Source organism: Spermophilus citellus, assembly GCF_964194105.1.
Source record: "Spermophilus citellus genome assembly, chromosome: 15".
NCBI lineage: Eukaryota > Metazoa > Chordata > Mammalia > Rodentia > Sciuridae > Spermophilus > Spermophilus citellus.
In genome coordinates this window covers 21,189,777-21,217,263 of record NC_138195.1, presented here as the reverse complement: position 1 = coordinate 21,217,263, position 27,487 = coordinate 21,189,777, and the positions used below count along the sequence as shown (strand labels likewise).

The 27,487-nt window shown below is 36.0% G+C and overlaps 1 protein-coding gene across 6 annotated transcripts in view; it reads right to left on the bottom strand.

Annotated features, from left to right (window-relative positions):
* Nucleotides 1-27,487, bottom strand: part of ZFAND4 (zinc finger AN1-type containing 4) — a 94,229-nt gene that overhangs the window by 36,996 nt on the left and 29,746 nt on the right. Inside the window, exon 1 of one of the 6 annotated variants that reach the window (XM_081266894.1) lies at nucleotides 9,058-9,110. The exons of the other annotated variants lie outside the window; for them this stretch is intronic. The gene's annotated coding sequence lies outside the window, so the exon portion shown is untranslated. Of the gene's footprint in view, nucleotides 1-9,057; nucleotides 9,111-27,487 lie in introns of those variants that run through there. 6 annotated transcript variants of the gene reach the window in all.

Here is a 27,487-nt window from a genome sequence, read left to right as displayed (position 1 = left end):
CCTAAATCTAGTAAAATCTATTTTTAATAGAATGGGATTGTACTTTGTAAAACTGTTTAGTAAACTTTTTTCATTTAATATATTGTATACATTTTTTCATGTCAGCAAAAATATACATTTTTTAAATAACTAAATGGGACTCCAAGTTATATTTCTGCCTTACATGATTTACCCAATCATTCTACTAAGAGATTATTTTCATCTATCCAATTTTTCACTATTATAAACAAATTTATGATTGCAAAAGTTGTCAGGATAAAAATGAAGTTGCTTGTATCAACCCTAACAACAATAAAAAAAGATAAATAAAAGCAGAAGGTAATGAAGTAAGGGTTCTCACACAATTGCCTGATGATAACTATTGCAAAAGATTGCCAGAATCACAATCTTGCATAAAGGCCACCACAACCTTATACAAAAAATACTTCTGCCAAGCAATTTCCTTGTTTAACCTATGACCAGCACCAACCTTATTAGAAATCTTTATGACTAAGAACTATGATTGCAAACTACTTATGTAATCCTTATTTCTGAAGTTTTAGAAACTTCCCCTTGTCTCACCCTCTTTGAATACATGCATATTTCTATTCTATTCCCAAATAAATTTAACTAATATTTAGAAAATCTCCCTAATTCCTTTTTAGGTTTACATGATTAAGCAACATGTGAATGTACATGCATCTGAGAATAAATACATAAGTTTGTGTGTGTGTGTGTGTGTGTGTGTGTGTGTGTGTGTGTGTGTACACATATAATTTACTGCTCAGGCTGGCATAACAAAACACACAGACCAAGTGATTTAAACAGAAATTTATTTCCCACAGCTCTGGAGACCAGAACCCCCAGATCAAGGAGCAAGGCAGGTTTCACTCTGAGGATTCTTTTATTGGCATGAAGGCAGCTGCCATCTCATTATGCACTCTGGTGACTTTCTTTGTGTGACAGCAGAGAGATGGGGAGCTCTCTGGTGCCTCTTCTTATAAAGACACTAATCCCACTGTTTTAGTCAGCTTTTTCACTTCTGTGACCAAAAGACCTGACAAGAACAATTAGAGGAGGAAAAGTTTATTGGGGGGCTCATGAGGTTTCAGTCCATAGATGGTTTCAGTCCATAGATGGCTGACTCCATTCCTCAGGGCCTGAGATGAGGCAGAACATCATGGCAGAAAGTAGTGGTGGTGGAAAGTAGCTCAAAGCAATGCACCAAAAAGCAGAGAGAGAGAGAGAGAGAACTCTGCTCAATAAAAACAAAATATATACCCCAAAGGCACATCCCTAGGGACCCACCTCCTTCATCAACACCCTATCTGCCTTAGTTTCCACTCAGTTAATACTGATCAGAAGATTAATTCACTGATTTAATTAAGGCTTTCATAGTCCAATTACTTCATCTCTAAGCCTTTTTGCATTGTCTTACACATGAGGTTTTGGGGAACATATATTTAAACCATAAAAATCATCATGAGGGCACAATGCTTATGACCTCATTATAACCCTATTTACCTTGGAAAGGCCACAATTGAGGGTTAAGACCTCAACCTAAGAATTTGGTGTGTGTGTTGGGGGGACATAAATATTCAGTCATAACTGAGTATGTTTGTATATATATTGTAATGACTCAAAGGTGTTTCTTGTGTCTTTTTAAAGAGTTTTTCAGACAGATGCATGTGAGAACATGTTTATATCTGCATCTAGAATAAACCATAGAAGCAGAATCAATAGAACTTCTGGATAATTAAAGAAAAAGGGACCACAGATCCCATCTGTCAATGTTTTCTTCCAAACAAGAGAATATTATGAAGGAATATAAATCTATATAGAAACCCTGTCATAAAACATTATAACTTCAAGATAGAGAATGTACAAATTTCAAGATAATTGTAAATAAAAAGGGTCAATCACCCCATCTCAGTGCAGAATACCTCATGCTCCCACCCTTACAAGGTTAATTGAGAAAAACCATAGGTTAGACAGAGAAGGAAGTTAGTATTAGTCCTAATACTAATATGTCCTCCTCTGTGAAGTGTTTGTTCATGTCCTTGGCCCATTTGTTGATTGGGTTATTTGTTATCTTATTGTCTAATTTTTTGAGTTCTTTGTATACTCTGGATTTTAGGGCTCTATCTGAAGTGTGAGGAGTAAAAATTTGTTCCCAGGATGTAGGCTCCCTATTTACCTCTCTTATTGTTTCTCTTGCTGAGAAAAAACTTTTCAGTTTAAGAAAGTCCCATTTGTTGATTCTTGTTATTAACTCTTGTGCTATGGGTGTCCTATTAAGGAATTTTGAGCCCGACCCCACAATATGTAGATCGGAGCCAACTTTTTCTTCTATCAGATGGAGAGTCTCTGATTTGATATCTAGCTCCTTGATCCACTTTGAGTTGACTTTTGTGCATGGCGAGAGGAGGGGATTCAGTTTCATTTTGTTGCATAAGGATTTCCAGTTTTCCCAACACCATTTGTTGAAGATGCTATCCTTTCTCCATTGCATGTTTTTAGCTCCTTTATCAAATATAAGATAGTTGTAGCTTTGTGGATTAGTCTCTGTGTCCTCTATTCTGTACCATTGGTCCACCCGCCTGTTTTGGTACCAGTACCATGCTATTTTTGTTACTATTGCTCTGTAATATAGTTTGATATCTGGTATCACTATACCACCTGATTCACACTTCCTGCTTAGAATTGTTTTTGCTATTCTGGGTCTTTTATTTTTCCATATGAATTTCACGATTGCTTTATCTATTTCTACAAGAAATGCCATTGGGATTTTTTTTTATTATTTTATTGTTGGTTGTTCAAAACATTACATAGTTCTTAATATACCATATTTCACAGAATGATTCAAGTGGGTTATGAACTCCCACCTTTACCCTGTATACAGGTTGCTGTGTCACATCAGTTACATTTCCATTGATTTACAAATTGCCTTTCTAGTGACTGATGTATTCTGCTGCCATTGGGATTTTGATTGGCATTGCATTAAACCTATAGAGAACTTTTGGTAATATCGCCATTTTGATGATGTTAGTTCTGCCTATCCATGAACAAGGTATATTTTTCCATCTTCTAAGATCCTCTTCTATTTCTCTCTTTAGGGTTCTGTAGTTTTCATTGTATAGGTCTTTCACCTCTTTTGTTAGGTTGATTCCCAAGTATTTTATTTTATTTTTTTTGAGGATATTGTGAATGGAGTGTTTTTCCTCATTTCCGTTTCAGAAGTTTTGTCGCTGATATACAGAAATGCCTTTGATTTATGTGTGTTGATTTTATATCCTGCCACTTTGCTGAATTCATTTATTAGTTCTAGTAGTTTTTTTTGTAGACCCTTTTGGGTCTTCTAGGTATAGAATCATGTCATCCGCAAATAGTGATAATTTAAGTTCTTCTTTTCCTATTTTTATGCCTTTAATTTCTTTCGTCTGTCTAATTGCTCTGGCCAGTGTTAGACAGAGAAGGAAGTTAGTATTAGTCCTAAACTTGATTTAAAAAAAAAAAAAAAACACCAGCAGAAGATAAAGGTCACCCTGGGTATGAACATTTACAAAAAGGTAGGTCGGGGCACTAATAACAATTTAAAGAAGCTTCTTTTTAAAATATTTATTTTTTTTAGTTGTAGTTGGACACAATACCTTTATTTTGTTTATTTATTTTTATGATGCGCTGAGGATCAAACCCAGGGCCTCACGCGTGCTAGGCGAGTGCTCTACCGATGAGCCACAACCCCACCCCTGAAGAAGCTTCTGTAGGAGATTTAAAAAAAAATACAACAGATAAAAAGAGTAGCATGTGAAGCAGTTTCACTGTATATTAGCTACCAACTTATCAGACTCCAGTGAGACAGAATACTCACACACTAGTTACAGGAAGTGGGATTTTACTTATTACACAGCTAAATCTAGCAACCTAGTACTCATCTCCAGTCAGTCTCTCACAAATAAGAAAAGCTGCCTGGGGCAGATGGAGACTAAGTATGCCCCACCTGGACTGCAACTGAGGGGCCCATAAAGCAGCCTCTCCTGGGTTTTTAAACTTGGTTCTACATGACATTCTCAAGAACTGAAGGACATCCTGGTCCCTGAGGGCCTGGAACAGACCCCAGGCTTTTATATCCCCGGCATTATATAGCCATTTCTGAGTGCTACATGCGAGAAAGAACAAAAACTGGGTTGGTCCAAGGCTACTTACTTGAAGAACTTTCCTTCAAACCCCTTAGTGATTTGATGGTTAAAGGGAAAAGAAACAAAGGGTAAAGAGTCCTGCAAGACAAGAGAACATCACAAAATTGGGGAATTTACACCACGACCATAAACACCAAACCACGGGAAGATGTCTTATAGACCATTTATTTGATTTCTGGTCAATGCTACACTGATAGAAAATGCATCATTCAAACAATCTTTTTTTTTTAAGAGAGAGAGAGAATTTTTTTAATATTTATTTTTTAGTTTTCAGCGGACACAACATCTTTGTTTGTATGTGGTGCTGAGGATCAAACCCAGGCCGCACGCATGCCAGGCAAGCGCGCTACCACTTGAGCCACATCCCCAGCCCTCATTCAAACAATCTTAAAGATTATTTTAAACACCAAGATTACAAAAATAAGCAAGAGAAAAATGAACAGGTGCATAAAAGTTAATGGTACAAACAAGAAAATGAAACCCCACATATATCAACTAAAGAAAAATTCATCCTGAAAAAGAAATCATGAAGTAGAAGGATATTGTTAAGTCCTCACCTCAGAGTTAAAAATACTCAAGCATTTGGATATATGAAAATCATTTGTATCTGAAAATCAAAAATTATCAGAATTTGACTGAAAGAATATATACAAAGTACAGAATTTAAAAAAAAAAATTATGTGCCAGGCACAGTGGCACACACCTGTAATCCTACTGACTCAAGAGACTAAAGCAGGAAGATCAAAAGTTCAAGGTTAGCCTTCCCAATTTAGCAAGACCCTATCTCAAAATAAAAATTAAAAAGGGCTGTGGATGTAGCTTAGTGGTACAGTGCCCCTGAGTTCAATCCCCAGTACCTAATAATAATAACTACAACAACAACAATGACAGTTATCAGAAGAGAACATCCAGTATTAAACAAATATAAATAAAATAAAAATAAATTATTATCTCAAAAAAAGAAAAGAAAAACAAAGTAGGGCTGGGGATGTGGCTCAGCGGTAGCGTGCTCGCCTGGCATGCGTGCGGCCCGGGTTTGATCCTCAGCACCACATACCAACAAAGATGTTGTGTCCGCCGATAACTAAAAAATAAAATATTAAAAAAAAAGTAAACCAAAAGCACAAGAAAAGAAACTATACAGATGAAAGCAGAACACAATGAGACAGAAAATAGAAAAAAAGTAAAAGGAAATTCCATTATTAAAAAGTCAACAAACTTTTAGCAAACTTTGTCAAGGAAAAAAAAAGAGAAATAACAAATACATAAAAATAATAAATATCAAGGCAATAACATACTAGGAAATGTTAGATTAACAAAGTTAAAGTTAGAAAGCTTAAATAGATAAATGTTCTTAGAGGAACTAGGGAATGTTATTCAGGAACTATACCAAAATTAAAAACACTAGACCCAGAGGGATTCACAGGATTTCACCAAAATTTTAATGAGATAAAGTAAACTCTAAGATCTACAATTTTTCCAAAGCATATACATAAAACTTCCTAACCTAGGAAGAAGCAAATACCATTAACTACTAAATCTAAGAGAATTAAAAAAGAAAAAGAAAACTATAGACCAATTCATACAAATTCATTAAAAAAATCTTTATATTTGAAAACAGGCTCCACAAGTACACAAAGAAAATCTTTACCATAACCAAGTAGAATATATAGTTGAGGAAGGCAAGTTGGTTCAATACTAAGGAATCTATTAATATCATATATCACAGTAATAATTACAAGGTGACAGAAAACCCGTCTAGAGATGTTGGAAAAAAAACCTTTAAAATTCAATACCTATTCATGATATTTTTTACCTTCCAAAAATAAATTTAATTCCAATCACACTGTAAAGAGTAACACAAAATTTTATGTATAACTTATTGATAACAGGTTACCTTTATCCAGTTACAAAACATTAAATGATATAAATATCAACTAAATTCCTTATTTCTATATAAATGTGAAGGATACTATTGCTACAGACAATTGTAGCTTAAGCTTTATATTTAAAAGACTTGTATACTTGAAGAACATAAATATAGTATACAGTGAAGCCAGTAATGGTTAGGATCACAATTATACAGATGTCCTTATATTAACTAAGTTTAACTTTTAAAGTAAAATTTAGAATCTATAATATAAAGTAACAATAATCAGGGGTTTGCATGGATTAGCAGTACTAGCAAAAATCAATGGATAGCCTTAAATCTGTTATATATTTCGGAAACAGTGCTAATGATTAGAAACTGACTTGTTCAAAGTAAACATATATAAACCAGGTCTTAAAATGTCAATGCCATCCTATGTCAGATACTTTGTATAAAAGAGAGCACTTACTGGTTATTTTGCCTGTAAACCTCCATAAACTAACATTTCACAAACTTTTACATTAACACTTAGACAAGGCTCAAACAGTTCTCAGAAGTATCTCTGGCCACATATATTTAGGGGTGTCCACTATATTGTAATAACCTAAAATAACAGTTGTTTATTTGATCAGTTACAAAGTAATCATTTAAAAGATTTTAAAAGAGGTACAAACGCTAATCCCTTTAAGACTTAGTTTTCCTAAGTAATAAAACCTAACAGACACAAGAACTTATCTTGATAATAAGAGCAGATCAATGTTTTAAGGAGCCCTTCTTGTTTCTAAACGTAAGAGAATTTTCATATTAAAAGTTAACCTTAGGAAAAACCCTTGGATAATTTTAACTGTGCTGATTATATATAGCCAAGTTAATCACATACACGAGCTCTTTGAGATTTACCTTCCACAGACTTTTTGCAACTTACTTACATTCTATAGCTTGTTTATATCCTTAGTTTGTCCCCTTTCACCTTGGACTTTAGCATCAAATCTTTTCCCTTCTAATTTTCCATATTCTTACATTCATATTCTGAAACAATCCTATGCCCCACAGGTAAGAGAGAAAATTATAGCATTATGTCTTTTAGATTTAACCCTTTAGAAATTAAAATAGAGCTGGTCAAAGATTTTTACAGTTTGACCTAGGCATGAGGTTAGCCTGTACAACTGGAATGTTAGAAGCAGGGTCTGTTAGCCCTGATGGATGCTGAAATCAAAGGTTCAGGTGGCCACCTATCCTCCATGAAGACAGATCTGCTCCTACCATCACCACTTTTATCTCCTTCCTTAGGATTTGCCAAAAGAGCAGCTCTTTTTCTTTTTCTTTGAGAGTTAACCTTTGAATATTTGGTCTCTAGAAAAAGACAGTGGAAAAAAAATAGAGAGGGATTAAAAAAAAAAAAAGAAACTCCAGTTAGACAAAACAAGGCTAACCAGAGAAAAATATATTAATTTAGGCATGCAAGACCACAGGTGGGGATGGGCTTGGGGTTTAGGTCATGAAAGCATTTAAAAGCCCGAAGTTCCCTAGAGACTCCGTTTAGGTACTTGAGAGAGAGAAGGTGAAATAATTGGGTTATCAACAGGACATACAGAGTAGTTGGTAGTATCTTGAGAACCAGGAAATACATGTAGAAGAGGCATTTCTGCAGAGGAGGAGAGAGAATATTTGGCTTACACTCTGAGGATGAATGGGTCATCTCTTTCCTGAAGACCTTAGATCTGATCAGACTAAGATCATCTCAGGATCCAAGATTCATCAGGTGAGGATGCCCTCCACCACTGGGCCAAGTCAGTCAGAAACAGAAAGATAGTATTTGATACTTTGTATCCCTGAGGACTGCCCAGGTCAGACTCTGGACCTAAGACCTTCATGCAGCATCAAGAAGTCTCTCTGGTCTTCTACCATCAGTTGTCTCAAGTCTTCCTCTGTCCCACACACCAATTCTCTCCCATAGAAAAGAAACTGGAGCAAGTCAGGACTGACATTCTCTATACCAAAGCAAAGGGGACAGGACCCATCTGCTCAGCATGCCTGTTTACCCTCGTCTTAAGACTGCCACCGATGTTAGTCAGTTAAAAATGACTAGTGTTTGTCCACTAAGTTTATTTTTAGAGTAGTTGGTAGTACTTTGAGCACCAGGAAATACAGTGTTTAAAGACAGTTTGTCTACTAAGAAAGAGAACACAAAAGAGAAATGAGAACTCCCTTTTCCATATTATTCACCCTTCCATAGATCCCAGGCAAGCCCTCATAAATGTAACAGGGAGGGTGGATGGGTTCTTTGTCTAATGAATTCAAGGAATGAAATACATGGACACAAGTGTCAGATATACCAAAGTAACAGGATTTAATAGAGTAATGGGAAAAAAGCAGAGCTCCCAAAGACAGAGGTGTCCCAAGAGATGGATGCCTTGAGGGGCTTTTCATTGAGAAGAAAGTTGAGCAGTTTTAGCAGAGAGAAGGAGGTAACCAGGCCTGGACCAGAAGTCTAGACATCAGGAACCTTGGACCATTTGCCATTGTGGTAGAGAAAATTTTCAAGATCTTGGAGAATTTGGAAGTCAAATATGCCATTTTCAGGACAGTGACTGCTCCTGTCCAGCTTGTGTAGGGGCCAGGCAGTAGGTCTGACTGTGTCTTGGAGACCCAGGGTCTGAATATGTTTGGAAAGGTACCCTAAGGTGTATCTCATAGAGCCTTTGATGGGGTCTGGCTCATCCTGGACAAAAAGGATTAAGGAGGGCCTCTAAGGACTCTGGCAGAGAGAAAAGCCAAATCAAGGGGCATTCCCACAAGAACTTTGGTTTCTCTGAGGGTGTTCCAGGAACAGTCAATGGAATGACAGGCAATCGTTGGGTGTCCCAAAGAAAGCAAGTTGTTGCCACCCAATGGTGGCAGAGGTTTCTCTCACTCAGTGCTGGGATTTGTCAGAAAAACAGCATCCATGGAGAGAAAAACCATGGCAAGAATTTGAGGAATCCAGAGGAGTCAGAGGGGGTCACTCACCCAATAAGTGATGGCCAGTGGTAGATGCGAAGTCACACAACGTGAGTGGTCATTACTGGAGCTGCCAGAGAGAGAAGTAGAAAGAGAGAGGGAAAGAAAGAGAACGGATGGAGGTCAAGGTAAGGCCCAAAGAGGCTACCCATGGTGGGAACCCTGAACACTGGTCCTGGGTTTCAATACCAACATGTAAGGAAATAAAGAGAGGTGGCTCAACAATGCAGGTTTATTTGGGACAATCCTTCAGAGGAGGCCCAGTGGAAATGAGACCCCTCCATTTGTGATTTTTTTAAATATTTTTTTTTAGTTGCAGATGAACACAATACCTGTATTTATTTATTTATTTTTATGTGATGCTGAGGATCAAACCCAGTGCCTCACATGTGCTATTCAAGCGCTCTACCACTGAGCCACAATCCCAGCTCCCATGTATGATATTTTTTAAAACTCAAGAAAATAGGAATTAGAGGGGTTTGTTTGTGGTACTGGGGATTGAACTCAGGATGCTCTACCACTGAGCTATATTCCCAGCCCTTTTAAATTTTTACTTTGACACAGAATCTTAATACATTACTCAGGCTGCCCTTGAGCCTCAGCCTCCTGAATATGTAGGATTAAAGGTGTACATCAAAGTACTCGGCTTATACCAACTAGGTCTAAAGTCAGTATGTAACTTAATGGGGAATACTAGAAGCAGTTCTATTAAGATCAGGAGCATTGCAAGGATGACCACTATCCTACTGAGCACTACAGATGTTTAATGTAATTTAAAAAGAGGAATCAATTAAAGGCCAAAAATGTTAAGTAATAAAACTATTTCTAGTGCAGACAATGTGCTAGATATAACTGATGTGAAAACCCTTGTGAACCCTGATAAAACTAAGAAAAGTACACAGTAAAATAGAAAGATATAAAATTAGCACATGAATAGAAAGATATAAAATTAGCCTTCAAATAAGCAAAAAAGCAAACTATTAAAGAACACAATGGAAGAAAAATTTCTACTACAATAGCAATAATTAATACTTAGTAACAAACTTAAAAATGTCTACAAAATTTTAAATACATCTACATAAAAGGAGACTTAAGCCTGGGCACAGTGGCACATGCCTGTAATCCCAGTGACTCAGGAGGCTGAGGCAGAAGGATGGCAAATTCAAGGCCAGTCTCAGCAATTTAGCAAGACTGTCAGCACTCAGCAAAATCTGGTCTCAAAAGACCTGGTAATGTAGCTCAGTGGCAAAGCATTCATGGGTTCAATCCCCAGTACAAAAAAAAAAAAAAAAAGACTTAAAAAAACAGAAAGATAAACCTGTTCTTAGAATAATTCACATTCTAAAGTCAGTTCCGCCTAAGTTAATTTATAAATGTATTACAATCACACTAAAATACCAACTTTAAAAAGAATAAGCAAGAGCCAGGTGCAGTGACACAGGTCTGTAATCCCAGCAGCTCAGGAGGCTGACGCAGGAGCCAGCAACTTAATGAGGTCCTAAGCAACTCAGTGAAACCCTGTCTATAAATAAAATACAAAATAGGGCTAGGGATGTGGCTCAGTGGTCGAGTGCCCCTGAATTCAATCCCTGTTACAAAAATAAAAAAGGAAGAAGAGGAGGCAAGGGATATTAAATTAAATAGAAAACAAACTTGAAGAATAGCCAGAAAATGAATGATTACTAGTTCTACCATACATGAAAACCCAGCATCAAGCCTCCATAATTACAAGAGTATGGTACTGATTGACACATAAAAAAACCAGAAATAGACCCAATTAGAGATGATAAAGATGGGCTCTCAAGTTACTGAGCCAAATATGAACTTTTTAAATAAATGGTATTGGAACAACTGAGTAGTCATGTAGGAAAAGATAAAATTAGATCAATACCTAATGCCATACATACAAACTCCAAATGGATTAGAAAGATAAATGTAAAATATGAAACCTTACAAATAAAAGAAAACATGGATGAATACCTCTAACTTTGGTTTAGGGAAAGGAATTTCCATTTTTATGAGGAATGCTATTGGGATTTTGATGGGAATTGCATTAAATCTGTATAGTGCTTTTGGACACTTTGATAATATTAATTCTGCCTACACAAGAGCAAGGTTGATCTTTCCATCTTCTAAGGTCTTTGATTTCTCTCTTTAGGGTTCTGTAGTTTTCATTGTATAGATCTATAATCTTTCACCTCTTTCATTAAGTTGATTCCCAAGATCTTTTTTTTTTTTTTGAGGTTATTGTGAATGGGGTAATTTTCCTCATTTCCTTCTTAGAGGATTTGTCACGGATATACAGAAATGCCTTTGATTTAGGTGTTGATTTTATATCCTGCTACTTTGCTGAATTAATTTACTAGTTCTAGAAGTTTTCTGGTGGAGTTTTTTGGATCTTCTAGGTATAGAATCATATCATCAGCAAATAATGCTAATTTAAGTTCTTCTTTTCTGATACATATCCCTTTAATTTCTTTCATCTGCCTAATTGCTCTGGCCAGTGTTTCAAGAATGATGTTGAATAAAAGTGGTGAAAGAGGGAATGCCTTCAATTTTTCTCTATTTAGAATGATGTTGGCCTGAAGCTTAGCATACATAGCCTCTACAATGTTGAGCTATGTTCCTGTTATCCCCAGTTTTTCTAATCCCAATAGCATTCCTCATAGAAATAAAAAAAGCAGTCATGAAATTCGTATGGAAAAAAAAAGAGACCCAGAATAGTCAAAGTAATCTTTAGCAGGAAAAGTGAGGCAGGTAGCATCTCTATACCAGACCTTAAACTATACTACAGAGCAATAGTAACAAAAATAGCATGGTTTTGGCACCCAAACAGACTGGTAGACCAATGGTACGAATAGCAGACACAGAGACTAACCCACAAAATTACAATTATGTTAGACAAGGTGACAAAAACATACATTGGAGAAAAGAAAGCCTCTTCAACAAATGGTGCCGGGAAAACTGGAAATCCATATGCAATAAAATGAAATTAAACCCCTATCTCTCACCAAAATTTAACTTAAAATGGATCAAGGACCTAGGAATTAAACCAGAGATTCTGCATCTAACAGAAGAAAAAGTAGTCTCTAATCTTCATCATGTGGGATTAGGCCCCAATTTCCTTAATAAGACTCCTTTGGCACAAGAATTAAAACCAAGAATCAATAAATGGGATGGAATCAAGCTAAAATGTTTCTTCTCACAAAAAGAAACAATCTGTGGGGTGCACAGAGAGCCTACATCCTGAGAGCAAATTTTTACCCCTCACACATCAGGTAGAGTATATAATCTCTAGAGTATATAATAAACTCAAAAGCTAAACATCAAAAAAAATAACCCAATCAAAAATTGAGCCAAGGATCTGAACTGACACTTCTCAGAAGAGGATATACAATCAATCAACAAATATATGAAAAAATGCTAAGCATCTCTAGCAATTAGAGTAATGTAAATCAAAACTACTCTAAGATATCATCTTACTCCAGTCAGAATGGCAGCTATTATAAAGACAAACAACAACAAGTGTTCACGAGGATGTAGGGGAAAAGGCACTCTCACACACTGTTGGTGGGACGGCAAATTGGTGCAGCCAATATGAAAAGGAGTATGGAGATTCCTTGGAAATCTGGGAATGTAACCACCAGCTATCCCTCTCCACAGACTATACCCAAAGGACTTAAAAACTGTATACTACAGGGACACAGCCACATCAATGTTTATAGCAGCACAATTCACAATATCTAAACTGTGGAGCCAACCTATATACCCTTCAGTGGAGGAATGGATAAAAAAAAAAAAGTAGCATATATACATAATGGAATCTTACTCACCCAATAAAAGAAAATAAAATCATTCATTTGTAGGTAAATGGATGGCATTGGAGAAGAATGCTAAGTGAAGTTAGCCAATTCCAAAAAACAAATGCCAAATATTTTCTCTGATATAAGGAGGCTGACTCATAGTGGAGTAGGGATGGGGAGCATGGGAGGAATAAATGAATTCTAGATAGGGAAGCAGGGTGGGAGAGAAAGGGAAGGGGCAGGAGATTAGCAAGGATGGTGGAATGTGATAGACATAATTATCCAAAGTACATGTATGAAGACACAAATTGTGTGTCAACATACTTTATATACAGAGATATGAAAAATTGTGGTATATATGTGTAACAAGAATTGTAATGTGGGCTGGGGATGTGGCTCAAGTGGTAGCACGCTCGCCTGGCATGCACGGGGCGCTGTGTTCGATCCTCAGCACCACAAAAAAATAAAATAAAAGATGTTGTGTCCACCAAAAACTAAAAAATAAATATTAAAAAATTATCTTTTTTTAAAAAAAATTATAATGCATTCCACTGTCATTTTGTTAAATCAATAATAAAAGGATGTCTATTACTCAAAAAGCAAGTCAACAAAATATTGCTAAATTTGCTTTAAAATTTGTATTTTTCATGTGAAAAAAAAAAATTTGTCTTGTTTTTTGCAGTATAAGGAGTTGACTCCAGCAGGGCTCTCCACTGAACTACAACCCCAGTCCTTTTTACTTTTTATTTTAAGACAGGGTCTTGCTAATTGTTAAGGGCACTTCACTAAGTTACTGAGGCTTACCTCAAACTTGTAATCCTCCTTTCCCAATCTAACAAATTGCTAGGATTTACAGGTATGTACCACACCCAGCCTCAGCCCTTTAAAAAAAATTGAGATGTTCTCACTAAGTTGCTTAGGCTGACCTTGAACTTGAAATCCTCCTGCCTTAGCAACCTGAGTAACTGTAATCATAGGTGTGTATCACCTCACCTGGTTAAAAAGTTTTTAATTTCATGAGAAAGAAACCCATATAACCAAAGTTAAAAGACAACTGACAATCCAGGAGAAAATATGTATAACATTCCACAGACAAAAGACTAATATCCCTTATATATAATAGATTTTTAAAAATTGGAGAACAGCCAGATGTGGTGGTGCACATCTGTAATCCCAGCAATTTAGGAGGCTGAGGCAAGAAATTGAAAGTTCAAGGCCAGCCTCACCAACTTGACAGGGCCCTAAGCAACTTAGTACATAATAAGGTATATAATATAAATACAAGATGGCAGAGAACTGACGTCATGGCAGAGAACTGACGTCACCAGAATGCGGCGGAAGAGATAACTTCAGTTAAACCAGCGGCGACAGTTACTTCTTCCCTTCCCTTCTAACACCTTTCCTCCCAAGCATCAGATAAATTTATAGGCATAAACAGTAACTCAGCACTCAAACAGAACAAGAAGTAACATGAGCAGCTTCAAAAAGCAAGGCAGAAAAGGAATACAAACAATGCAGGACAGCCTAAATATTCAGGAGGACCTAGAGTCATCAGAAAAATGGTAACATAAAGAACTCAAGGAACACCTTAGACAGATGAAATGGAACCTTAAAGAGGATACGAGACAGCAAATTCAAGAGGCGAAAGAACACATTGAGAATGAATTACATAAACAGATAAAAGAAGAAGTTAAGCATCTTTATCAGGAGATAGAGATTATAAAAAAATCAAACAATAATTCTAGAAATGAAGGAAACTATAAACCAAATTAAAAACTCAATTGAGAGTATCACTAACAGAGTGGAGCAAGTAGAAGCCAGAACGTCAGATAATGAAGACAAAATATATCATCTTGAAAAGAGTCTACCCAACTCAGAAAGGCTGGTAAAAAATCACGAGAAAAACATCCAAGAGATATGGGATAACATAAAAAAAAAAAAAACGTAAGAGTCATTGGGATAGAAGAAGGTACAGAGGTTCAAACCAAGGGAATGAGTAACCTGCTTAATGAAATAATTACAGAAAACTTTCCAGAAATAAAAAAGGAAACAGATATACAAATTGAAGATGCATACAGGACACCGAGCACACAAAATCACAGTAGACCAACGCCAAGACACATTGTTATGAAGATATCCAATATACAGAACAAAGAGAAAACATTAAAAGCTACAAGAGAAAGGAGACAGATTACATTCAGGGGTAAACCAATAAGGTTAACAACGGATTTTTCATCACAGTCGCTGAAAGCGAGATGATCCTGGAACAACGTATTTCAAACACTGAAAGACAATGGATGCCAACCAAGAATTTTGTATCCAGCAAAATTAAGCTTCAGGTACGACAACGAAATAAAAATCTTTCATGATAAACAAAAGTTAAAAGAATTTGCAGCCAGAAGACCAGCATTGCAAAGCATCTTGAGCAAAACACTACATGAGGAAGAAATGAAAACCAATAACCAAAACCAACAGTGGGAAGTACCTCAGTAAAGCCAGAGGGCGGGGGGAAAGCTAATCATGGAGAAACAAACTAAATTAAAAAAAAAAGATAAATAATCAAGCATGGCTAGAGGAACAAACCATATATCAATAGTAACTCTAAATGTTAATGGCTTAAACTCTCCAATAAAGCGACATAGGCTGGTAACATGGATTAAAAAAAACAAATCCAACAATATGCTGCCTCCAGGAGACACATCTGATTGGAAAAGACATTCACAGGCTGAAGGTGAAAGGTTGGGAAAAAATATACCACGCACACGGTCCTCGTAAGCAAGCAGGGGTGGCCATCCTCATATCGAATAAAATCGACTTCAAGACTAAGTTAATCAAAAGGGATAAGGAAGGACATTATATACTGTTAAAAGGAACCATTCACCAATAAGACATAACAATTATCAATATTTATGCACCAAATAAGGGTGCTGCGACGTTCATAAAACAAACTCTCCTCAAGTTCAAGAATCAAATAGACCACAACACAATAATTATGGGTGACTTCAACACACCTCTCTCACCATTGGACAGATCCTCCAAACAAAAGTTGAATAAAGAAATTATAGAACTCAATATCACAATCAATAACCTAGACTTAACTGACATATATAGAATTTATCAACCATCATCAAGTCGATATACTTTTTTCTCAGGAGCACATGGATCCTTCTCAAAAATAGACCATATATTATGCCATAGGGCAACTCTCAGTAAATATAAAGGGGTGAAGATAATACCATGCATTTTATCTAATCATAATGGAATGAAACTGGAAATCAATGATAAAAGAAGGAAGGAAAAACCCTACATCACATGGAAAATGAACAATATGTTACTGAATGATCAATGGGTTACAGAAGACATAAAGGAGGAAATCAAAAAATTCTTAGAGATAAATTAAAATATAGACACAACATATCGGAATCTATGGGACACAACGAAAGCAGTTTTAAGAGGGAAATTCATCGCCTGGAGGTCATTCCTCAAAAAAGAAAAAACCAACAAATAAATGAGCTCACACTTCATCTCAAAGCCCTAGAAAAGGAAGAGCAAAACAACAGCAAATGTAGCAGACGGCAAGAAATAATTAAAATCAGAGCAGAAATCAATGAAATTGAAACAAAAGAAACTATTGAAAAAATTGACAAAACTAAAAGTTGGTTCTTTGAAAAAATAAATAAGACCGACAGACCCTTAGCCATGCTAATGAAGAGAAGAAGAGAAAGAACTCAAATTACTAACATTCAGGATGAAAAAGGCAATATCACAACAAATGCTACAGAAATACAGAAGACAATTAGAAATTATTTTGAAAACCTATATTCCAATAAAATAGAAGACAGTGAAGACATCGATAAATTTCTTAAGTCATATGATTTGCCCAGACTGAGTCAGGAGGATACACACAATTTGAACAGACCAATATCAATGTATGAAATAGAAGAAGCAATTAAAAGACTACCAACCAAGAAAAGCCCAGGACCTGATGGGTATACAGCAGAGTTTTACAAAACCTTTAAAGAAGAATTAATACCAATACTTTTCAAGTTATTTCAGGAAATAGAAAAAGAGGGAGCTCTTCCAAATTCATTCTATGAGGCCAACATCACCCTGATTCCGAAACCAGACAAAGACACTTCAAAGAAAGAAAACTACAGACCAATATCTCTAATGAACCTAGATGCAAAAATCCTCAATAAAATTCTGGCGAATCGGATACAAAGGCACATCAAAAAAATTGTGCACCATGATAAAGTAGGATTCATCCCTGGGATGCAAGGATGGTTCAATATACGGAAATCAATAAATGTTATTCACCACATCAATAGACTTAAAGATAAGAACCATATGATCATCTCGATAGACGCAGAGAAAGCATTCGACAAAGTACAGCATCCCTTTATGTTCAAAACTCTAGAAAAACTAGGAATAACAGGAACATACCTCAATATTGTAAAAGTTATCTATGCTAAGCCTCAGGCTAGCATCATTCTGAATGGAGAAAAATTGAAGGCATTCCCTCTAAAATCTGGAACAAGACAGGGATGCCCTCTATCACCACTTCTATTCAATATAGTCCTCGAAACACTGGCCAGAGCAATTAGACGAAAGAAATTAAAAGCATAAAAATAGGAAAAGAAGAACTTAATCACTATTTGTGGTCAACATGATTCTATACCTAGAAGACCCAAAAGGGTCTACAAATAAACTACTAGAACTAATAAATGAATTCAGCAAAGTGGCAGGATATAAAATCAACACGCATAAATCAAAGGCATTTCTGTATATCAGCGACAAAACTTCTGAAACGGAAATGAGGAAAACCACCCCATTCACAATATCCTCAAAAAAAAAATAAAATACTTGGGAATCAACCTAACAAAAGAGGTGAAAGATTTATACAATGAAAACTACAGAACCCTAAAGAGAGAAATAGAAGAAGATCTTAGAAGATGGAAAAATATACCCTGTTCATGGATAGGCAGAACTAACATCATCAAAATGGCGATATTACCAAAAGTTCTCTATAGGTTTAATGCAATGCCAATCAAAATCCCAATGGCATTTCTTGTAGAAATAGATAAAGCAATCATGAAATTCATATGGAAAAATAAAAGACCCAGAATAGCAAAAGCAACTCTAAGGAGGAAGTGTGAATCAGGTGGCATAGCGATACCAGATTTCAAACTATACTACACAGCAATAGTAACAAAAACAGCATGGTACTGGTACCAAAACAGGCGGGTGGACCAATGGTACAGAATAGAGGACACAGAGACTAATCCACAAAGTTACAACTATCTTATATTTGATAAAGGGGCTAAAAGCATGCAATGGAGAAAGGATAGCATCTTCAACAAATGGTGCTGGGAAAACTGGAAATCCATACGCAACAAAATGAAACTGAATCCCCTTCTCTCGCCATGCACAAAAGTTAACTCAAAATGGATCAAGGAGCTTGATATCAAATCAGAGACTCTGCGTCTGATAGAAGAAAAAGTTGGCTCCGATCTACATATTGTGGGGTCAGTCTCCAAATTCCTTAATAGGACACCCATAGCACAAGAGTTAATAACAAGAATCAACAAATGGGACTTACTTAAACTAAAAAGTTTTTTCTCAGCAAGAGAAACAATAAGAGAGGTAAATAGGGAGCCTACATCCTGGGAACAAATTTTTACTCCTCACACTTCAGATAGAGCCCTAATATCCAGAGTATACAAAGAACTCAAAAAATTAGACAATAAGATAACAAATAACCCAATCAACAAATGGGCCAAGGACCTGAACAGACACTTCTCAGAGGAGGACATACAATCAATCAACAAGTACATGAAAAAATGCTCACCATCTCTAGCAATCAGAGAAATGCAAATCAAAACCACCCTAAGATACCATCTCACTCCAGTAAGATTGGCAGCCATTATGAAGTCAAACAAAAATAAGTGTTGGCGGGGATGTGGGGAAAAGGGTACACTTGTACACTGCTGGTGGGGCTGCAAAATGGTGAGGCCAATTTGGAAAGCAGTATGGAGATTCCTGGGAAAGCTGGAAATGGATCCACCATTTGACCCAGCTATCGCACTTCTCGGACTATTCCCAGAGGACCTTAAAAAAGCGCTCTATAGGGATACGGCTGCATCAATGATTATAGCGGCACAATTCACAATAGCTAGACTGTGGAACCAATCTAGATGCCCATCAATAGATGAATGGATAAAAAAAATGTGGCATATATACACAATGGAGTATTATGCAGCACTAAGAAATGACAAAATCATAGAATTTGCAGGGAAATGGATGGCATTAGAGCAGATTATGCTAAGCGAAGCTAGCCAAGCCCTAAAAAACAAATGCCAAATGTCTGCTTTGATATAAAGAGAACAACTAAGAACAGAACAGGAAGGAAGAACATGAGGAAAAGACTACAGTAAACAAAGACGAATGGGGGGAGAGAAACGGGGAGAGAAGGGAAAGCCCATGGAAATGGTAGGAGACCTTCAATGATACATAAAATTATAAGAGGTCATGAGGGGCAAGGGAGAGGGAAAAAGAGGGAGAGAATTGAACAACAGCAGGGGAGGTAGAGAGAGAAGATGGGAGGGGAGGGGAGGGGAGGGGGGATAGTAAGAGATAGGAAAGGTAGCAGAATACAACAGTCACTAATATGGCATTATGTAAAAATGTGAATATGTAACAGATGTGATTCTGCAATCTGTATTTGGGGTGAAAATGGGAGTTCAAAACACAATTTGAGCCAAATGTATGAAAGATGATATATCATGAGCTATGTAATGCTTTAAATAATCAATAAAAAAGAAAAAAAATTAAAAAGAAATAAATAAATACAATATAATACAATAAAAAATCTGAGGATATAACATAAAGGTAAAGTGCTCCTAAGTTGAATCCTTACAACCAAAGAAGAAAATTCTAATTAAAAAATGTGCAAAAGACATAAAAAATTCATCATAAAAGATACATAACAGCCCTTAGGGGCTGGGGTTGTGGCTCAGTGGTAGAGCACTTGCCTAGCATGTGTAAGGCACTGGGTTCAATTCTGAGTACTGCATATAAATAAATGAATAAAATAAAGGTACATCAACATCTAAAAAATTTTTTAAAGGCATCCCTTACACTTATGACTAAACTGTTCCAATTCATTTATAATTGGAGAATTAAAACAACACATTAGATTGGTGAAAATTTTAAAGTTTGACAACACTTTCTGATGGCAAGGTGGTAGGTCAATAGGCATTTTCATATCTTTTTATATTAATTATATATATATATATATATATATATATATATATATATATATATGAATGACAGTGGAATGCATTACAATTCTTATTGCACATATAGAGCACAATTTTTCATAACTCTGGTTGTATACAAAATATATTCACACCAATTCGTGTCTTCATATGTGACTTTGGATAATGATGTCTATCACATTCCACCAATATTTCTAACCCCATGCCCCCTCCCTTCCCCTCTCACCACTCTGCCCCATCTAGAGTTCATCTATTCCTCCACTGCTCCCCCTCCCTACCGGAATATGAATCAGCCTTATATCAGAGAAAACATTCAGCATTTGGTTTTTTGGGATTAGCTAACTTCACTTAGCATTGTCTACTCTAATGCCATTCATTTACCTGCAAATGGCATGATTTTATTCTCTTTTATTGGCTGAAAAATATTCCATTGTGTATATTTACCACATTTTCTTTATCCATTCATCCACCGGAGGGCATCTAGGTTGGCTCCAGTTTGGCTATTGTGAATTGTGTTGCTATATACACTGATGTGGCTGTGTCCCTGTAGTATGTTGTGTTTAAGTCCTTTGGGTATAGACTGAAGAGAGGGACAGCTGGGTCAAATGTTGGTTCCATTCTCAACTTTCCAAGAAATCTCCATACTGCTTTCCATATTGGCTATACCAATTTCCAGTCCCACCAGCAGTCCAGCAGTGTATGAGCATGCCTTCTTCCCCACATCCTCACCAACACTTATTGCTGTTTGTCTTCATAATAGCTGCCATTCTGACTGGCGTGAGATGAAATCTTAGAGTAGTTTTGATTTGCATTTTTCTAATTGCTAGCAATGATGAACATTTTTTCATATATTTGTTGACTGTATATCATCTTCTGAGAAGTGTCTGTCCATGGCCCATTTATTAATTGGGTTATTTGGGTTTTTTGGTGCTTAAATTTTTGAGTTTTTTATATATCCTAGAGATTAATGCTCTATCTAATGGGAATTAGATAGATGAAAGAAATTAAAGGGATACACATAGGAATAGAAGAACTCGGAATTGGCACTATTTGCTGATGATATGATTCTATACCTAGAGGACCCTAAAAGTTCTACCAGAAAAGTTCTAGAACTCAACAAAGTATCAGGTTATAAAATCAACACCCTCAAATCAAATGCATTTCTCTATACCAGTGACAAATCCTCAGGAAGGGAAATGAGGAAAATCTACCCCATTTACAATAGCCTCAAAAAATAAAATAAAATATTTGGGAATCATCTTAATGAAAGAGGGGAAAGATCTATACAATGAAAACTACAGAATGCTAAAGAAAGAAATCAAAGAAGACCCTAGAAGATTGAAATATCTACCTTGCTCAAGTAGGCAGAATTAATATTATCAAAATCACCATACTACCAAAATCACTATACAGATTTAATGTAATTCCGATCAAAATCTCAATGGCATTCCTCATAGAAATAGAAAAAGCAGTCATGAAATTCATCTGGAAAAAAATTAAGAGACCCAGAATAGCTAAAGTAATCCTTAGCAGGAAGAGTGAAGCAGGTGGCACCACTATATCAGACCTTAAACTATACTACAGAGCAAAAGTAACAAAAACAGCATAGTATTGGCACCCAAATAGACCGGTAGATCAGTGGTACAGAATAGAAGACACAGAGACTAACCCACAAAACTACGATTATCTTATGTTAGACAAGGTGCCAAAAACAGGCATTGGAGAAAAGATAGCCTCTTCAACAAATGGTGCTGGTAAAACTGGAAATCCATATGCAACAAAATGAAGTTAAACCCTATCTCTCATCAAGCACAAAACTCAACTCAAAGTGGATTGAAGATGTAGGAATTGAACCAGAGACACTGTGTCTATTGGAATTAAACCAGAGACATTGTGTCTATGTCTCTCCATCATGTGGGATTAGGCCCCAACTTCCTTAATAATACTCCTTTGGCACAAGAATTAAAATCAAGAATCAATAAATGGGGGCTGGGGATATGGCTCAAGCGGTAGTACACTTGCCTGGCATGCGTGCAGCCCGGGTTCGATCCTCAGCACCACATACAAACAAAGACGTTATGTCCGCCGAAAACTAAAAAATTTCTCTCTCTCTCTCTCTCTCTCTCTCTCTCTCTCTCAAAAAAAAAAAAAAAAGAATCAATAAATGGGATGGACTCAAACTAAAAAGTTTCTTCTCAGCAAAAGAAACAATCTGTGAGGTGAACAGAGAATCTCATCATGGGGACATTTTCATATACTGCTGTGAGAATTAAGTACTACAAGCATTCTGGAGAGGAATTTGATAATACCTAAAAAATAAACTACATGTACATTTATCTTTTGACCCAGCAATCCCAACATTATTAATCTACCCTAAAGATATGCCTACAACATTCAAAAATGTGCACAAGGAATTTTTTTATCTCCTCCTTTATGTCTTCTGTAACCCATTGATCATTCAGTAACATATTGTTCAGTTTCCATGTGAAGTAGGATTTTTCCTTCCTTCTTTTATCATTGATTTCCATTATGATCAGATATGGTGCATGGTATTATCTCCACGCCTTTATATTTACCAAGAGTTGCCCTATGGCATAATATACGGTCTATCTTTGAGTAGGATCCATGTGCTGCTGAGAAGAATGTGTATCCACTTGATGATGGTTGATATATTCTATATATGTCGATTAAGTCTAGGTTATTGATTGTGCTATTGAGTTCAATAGTTTCTTTATTCAGCTTTTGTCTAGAGGATCTGTCCAATGGTGAGAGCGGTGTGTTGAAGTCACCCATAATTATTGTGTTGTAGTCTATTTGACTCTTGAACTTGAGGAGAGTTTGTTTTATGAACGTTGCAGCTCCATTGTTAGGTGCATACAAATTGATAATTGTTATGTCTTGTTGGTGGATGGTTCCTTTTAACAGTATATAGTGTCCTTCTTCATCCCTTTTGATTAACTTAGGTTTGAAGTTGATTTTATTTGATATGAGTATGGCCACTCCTGCTTGCTTCCGAGGGCCATGTGAGTGATATGATTTTTCCCAACCTTTTACCTTCAGCCTGTGTATGTCTTTTCCAATCAGATGTGTCTCCTGGAGGCAGCATATTGTTGGAGAGAAAGGGAGAGAGAAGGGAAAACATATGGAAATGGTAGGAGACCCTCAATGTTACACAAAATTACATAGAAGAGGATGTGAAGGGAAAAGGGGGGAGAAAACAAGGGAGAGAATTGAACAATAGCAGATGAGGTAGAGAGGGACGATGGGTGGGGAGGGGAGGGGGGATAGTAGGGGATAAGAAAGGTAGCAGAATACAACAGTCACTAATATGCCATTAGGTAAAAATGTGAGTGTGTAACCGATGTGATTCTGCAATTTGTATTTGGGGTAAAAATGGGAGTTCATAACCCAATTGAGTCAAATGTATGAAAGATGATATATCATGAGCTTTGTAATGTTTTGAACAACCAATAAAAAAATATTAAAAAATATGCACAAGGCTATCCACTGTTGCACCATTTAAAACTGTAAAACAATAAATGCCACACATAAGAAAACGATTGAAAAAACAACAATATATTCACATAATCAGTCCAGATAGATATAAGGGGAAAAATACTGTGAAGAAAAATGAATGAGAAAGACTTCTATGAACCAGTTTGGTATAAAATCAGGATAAATTATTAAATATAAAAAGAAAAGTATGGTATGTTACCATTCATGTTACAAAGAAGAAAGTATTTACCCATTTGTGCAAAATAAAAACAGGAGGATAAATCAGAAACCAATGAGATTGGTTATGCACAGGGAATGACTGGAGTGGGGCAAAGTAGTAGAGATGAAGAGGAACAAAGTAGTAGAGTTGAAGAGGTAGCAACACTCCTGAAGAAATGTCTGTGTAGTTCTGACTCTACATCTACTATGTTGATGTTTTACCACAACTTCAACCTCCACTCTCAAATGAATAATTTAAATCATTAAGCCTGCAGGGGAGCCCCCAAATGATATATAAAAGGCAAAAAATGAGTATAAATGAATTGGAGTTAAAGGTGTGGGGAAGAGAAAAAAATTAACTGAGGGAACTAAACAATGTCCTGACTACATACTGTAAGCTAGGACAAAGAGAACTATATGCAAAAATATTATCATACTAGCAAATTTGTTGCTTATAGGGATGTGGGTTAACAATTCTGAATTAATTTATATTTATAGAAAATTTGAACAATTAAGTAGTTAAATAATGGAACCTAGTTTTTTAGAGAAAGAGGTCAAAAACAAGGAAAAATGGCTAAAATGAACTCTTAGGTGTTACACTGGAATCACAGGTATCAGTATTAATCCATGGTTTTTAACAAATACACATCTGGATAGATACAGGAGTGTGTGTGTGTTAGTAAATAACCATATTTCCTACCTCTACTCATTTACATAATGTCCTTTACATTCTTGTCACTGCTTGGGAGCAATGATATCCAATAGCCATGAAAGTACTTAGTATCAATATCTTAGTTTCTTAATACTGTTCCAATTAAAGTAATCTTAGAGAAATGGTTAATGGCAAGAACCATCAGTGGATACTAAAATTATGGGGCAAAATGATATGAAGAAAGAGAATATTTGGTTAAATAGTATCAGATTAGCTCCTACAAGATGCTTATTAATTACAAAAGTAAAAAACAGTTATTTTACAGTGTGAAAATTAGTGGATATCACCTTATTTTAAATGTCAACTTAGTCATGAAAAATTTTGACACAATACAAGAAAAGAACAATACTTCTTCTGTGGTATTCTTGCCCAAAATGACCTCTATCAAATAATAAGAAAGTATCAATCCTAAACTGAGAGACATTCTAGGAAATATCTGACCATGTCGTCTTCAGAACTGTCAGTCAAGAAAAACAAAGCCAGCACAGTGAGCAACTGCCACAGATGGAAGGAGACCAAGGAGACACAGTAGTGAAAGCACCATTGGATTCTGAGCTCTAAGAAAGAAATGAGTGGGAGAACAAGATGTTCTTATATGAATGAAAAATTAATAGCACTGTGTCTATATTAATCTCATGGTTTTAATTAATTATATTATTAGGTAATTATTAATGAAGATGGGTGAAGGGTATATGGGAATTCTATTTTTGCATAAGTCTAAAATTATTTCAATATAAAAATCTTTTTAAAAAGTATAACAAGTAGGTCAAAATTGTTTGTTTTGTTGCAGTGCTGGGGCTCAAGCCCCAGAGCCTTGGTTATGCTAAGCAAGTACTCTATCATTGATTTTATACTTCTAGCCCCAAAGTTTATTTTTTTTAAACTCCATATTTTTCCATTTTTACTTGTGTTTTCTTATCAGTTGTCATGGTTTGGATGTGAGGTGTCCCCCAAAAGCTTATATGTGAGACAATGCAAGAAGGTTTAGAGGAGAAATAATTGGATTATGAAAGCCTTCACTCAATTACTGGATTAATCACCTAATGGGATTAAAACTAGATGGTTAACTGTAAGTAGGGCAGGGTGTGGCTAGAGGAGGTGGGTCATTTCCCTTTACAACAAACTCCCCCAGATGTGTACATACTGGTGGTCTCCAGTTCTTCTCCTTTTGTCTTCCTAGAATTCACTGCTAATCAGGCTTTACTTTTACCACTCCATCCGAATAATTGGTTAAGGTGTGCATTTGGGGTATATATTTTAAATCAGGTGAGTGGAGTCTCTCTGATCATCATATGAGCTGCTTCCCTTCACCATACTCTTCTGCCTCACCTCGAGCCCTGAGGAACGGAGCCAGCCGTCTATGAACTGAGACTCTGAAACCATGAGCTCCTAAATAAGCTTTTCTTCCTCTAAAGTTGTTCTGGTCATGTCTTGGTCACAGCAATGAAAAAGCTGACTAAAACATCAATAAACAAAAAATACTATTATTTCTTCCATAATAAAAAAGAAGACTCTTGAATTCAGGTCCTCGGGTTACACTATTTTCTATCCTTCCATTTACAGCAAAGCTCCCCCAGATGTGTACATACTGGTGGTCTCTGATTCTTCTCCTTTGGTTCCCTAGAATTCACTGCTAATCAGGCTTTACTTTTACCACTCCATAAAAATAATTGGTTAAGGTCACTAATTAACTTTAATTGCTAAATCCAACACTCAATTCTCAGTTCTCTTTCTACTTGGCTTATTAAAGCAACTGATTGTTCCTGAGTACCTTTGGATTTCCCTAAAACAATGGGATAACAGAGACAGTGCCAAGGACACGTATAACTATAAATGGCTACATTAAAAAGATCTCAAATTAATAGCTTTCCATCTTAAAAAATTAAAAAGTCAAACCAAACTAAACCCAAAGCAAAAAGAAAGGAAGAAGCAATAAAAGTTGAGATAAATAATATGAAGAGGAGAAAGAAAACAAAGAAAAACAATGCAATAAGAAGTTGGCACTTTGGGGGCCAGGGTTGTGGCTCAGTGATAGACCGCTCGCCTAGTTCAATCCCCAGTACCACATAAAAATAAAATAAAGGTATTGTTATCCATCTACAACTTAAAAAAAATTAATGTTTAAAAAAAAAAGAAGCTAGCACTTTGAAGCAGCAACAAAATTGACAAAATTATAGCTAACTAACCAAGTCAGAGAACTCAAATTACAAAAATAAGTAATGGTAGTGGAGACATTATCATTGAACTCAAAAAAATAAAAATGATTAGAATGTAATAGTATGAACGACAAATTACATAACTTAAGATGAAATGGACAAATTCCTAGAAACAAACTATTAAAACTGATTCAAATGCTAGGGTTGTGGCTCAGTGGAATAGTGCTCACCTAGCATGTATGAGGCAGGGTTCAATCTTTGGTACCACATAAAATAAATAAACAAAATAAAGATATTGTGTCCATCTACAATTAAAAAATTTTAAAAAACTGATTCAAGAAGAAACAGAATATTAGAATTAAACCTATAAAAAACGAAAAGGTTGAATCAGTAATCAAAAATCTTACTGGATGCCTTCACTGCTGAATTCTACAGCACGATTAACAATCCTTCAGAAATTCTTCCTAAAAATGAAAGAGAATGGAATATTTCCCCACTCATTCCATTAGGCCAGTATTCCTAGAATATTAAAGCCAAAGATGTAAAGAAAAAGAGAACCACAGACCAATATATTCTTTTTTTTTTTTTTTTTTTTTTGGTTCTAAGGATTGAACTCAGGGGCATGCCACCACTGAGCCACATCCCTAGCCCTATTTTATATTTTATTTAGAGACAGGGTTCTCACTGAATTGGATTTGCTTAGCCTTGCTAAATTGCTGAGGCTGACTATGAACTCATGATCTTCTTGCCTCAGCCTCCCAAGCTGCTGGGATTACA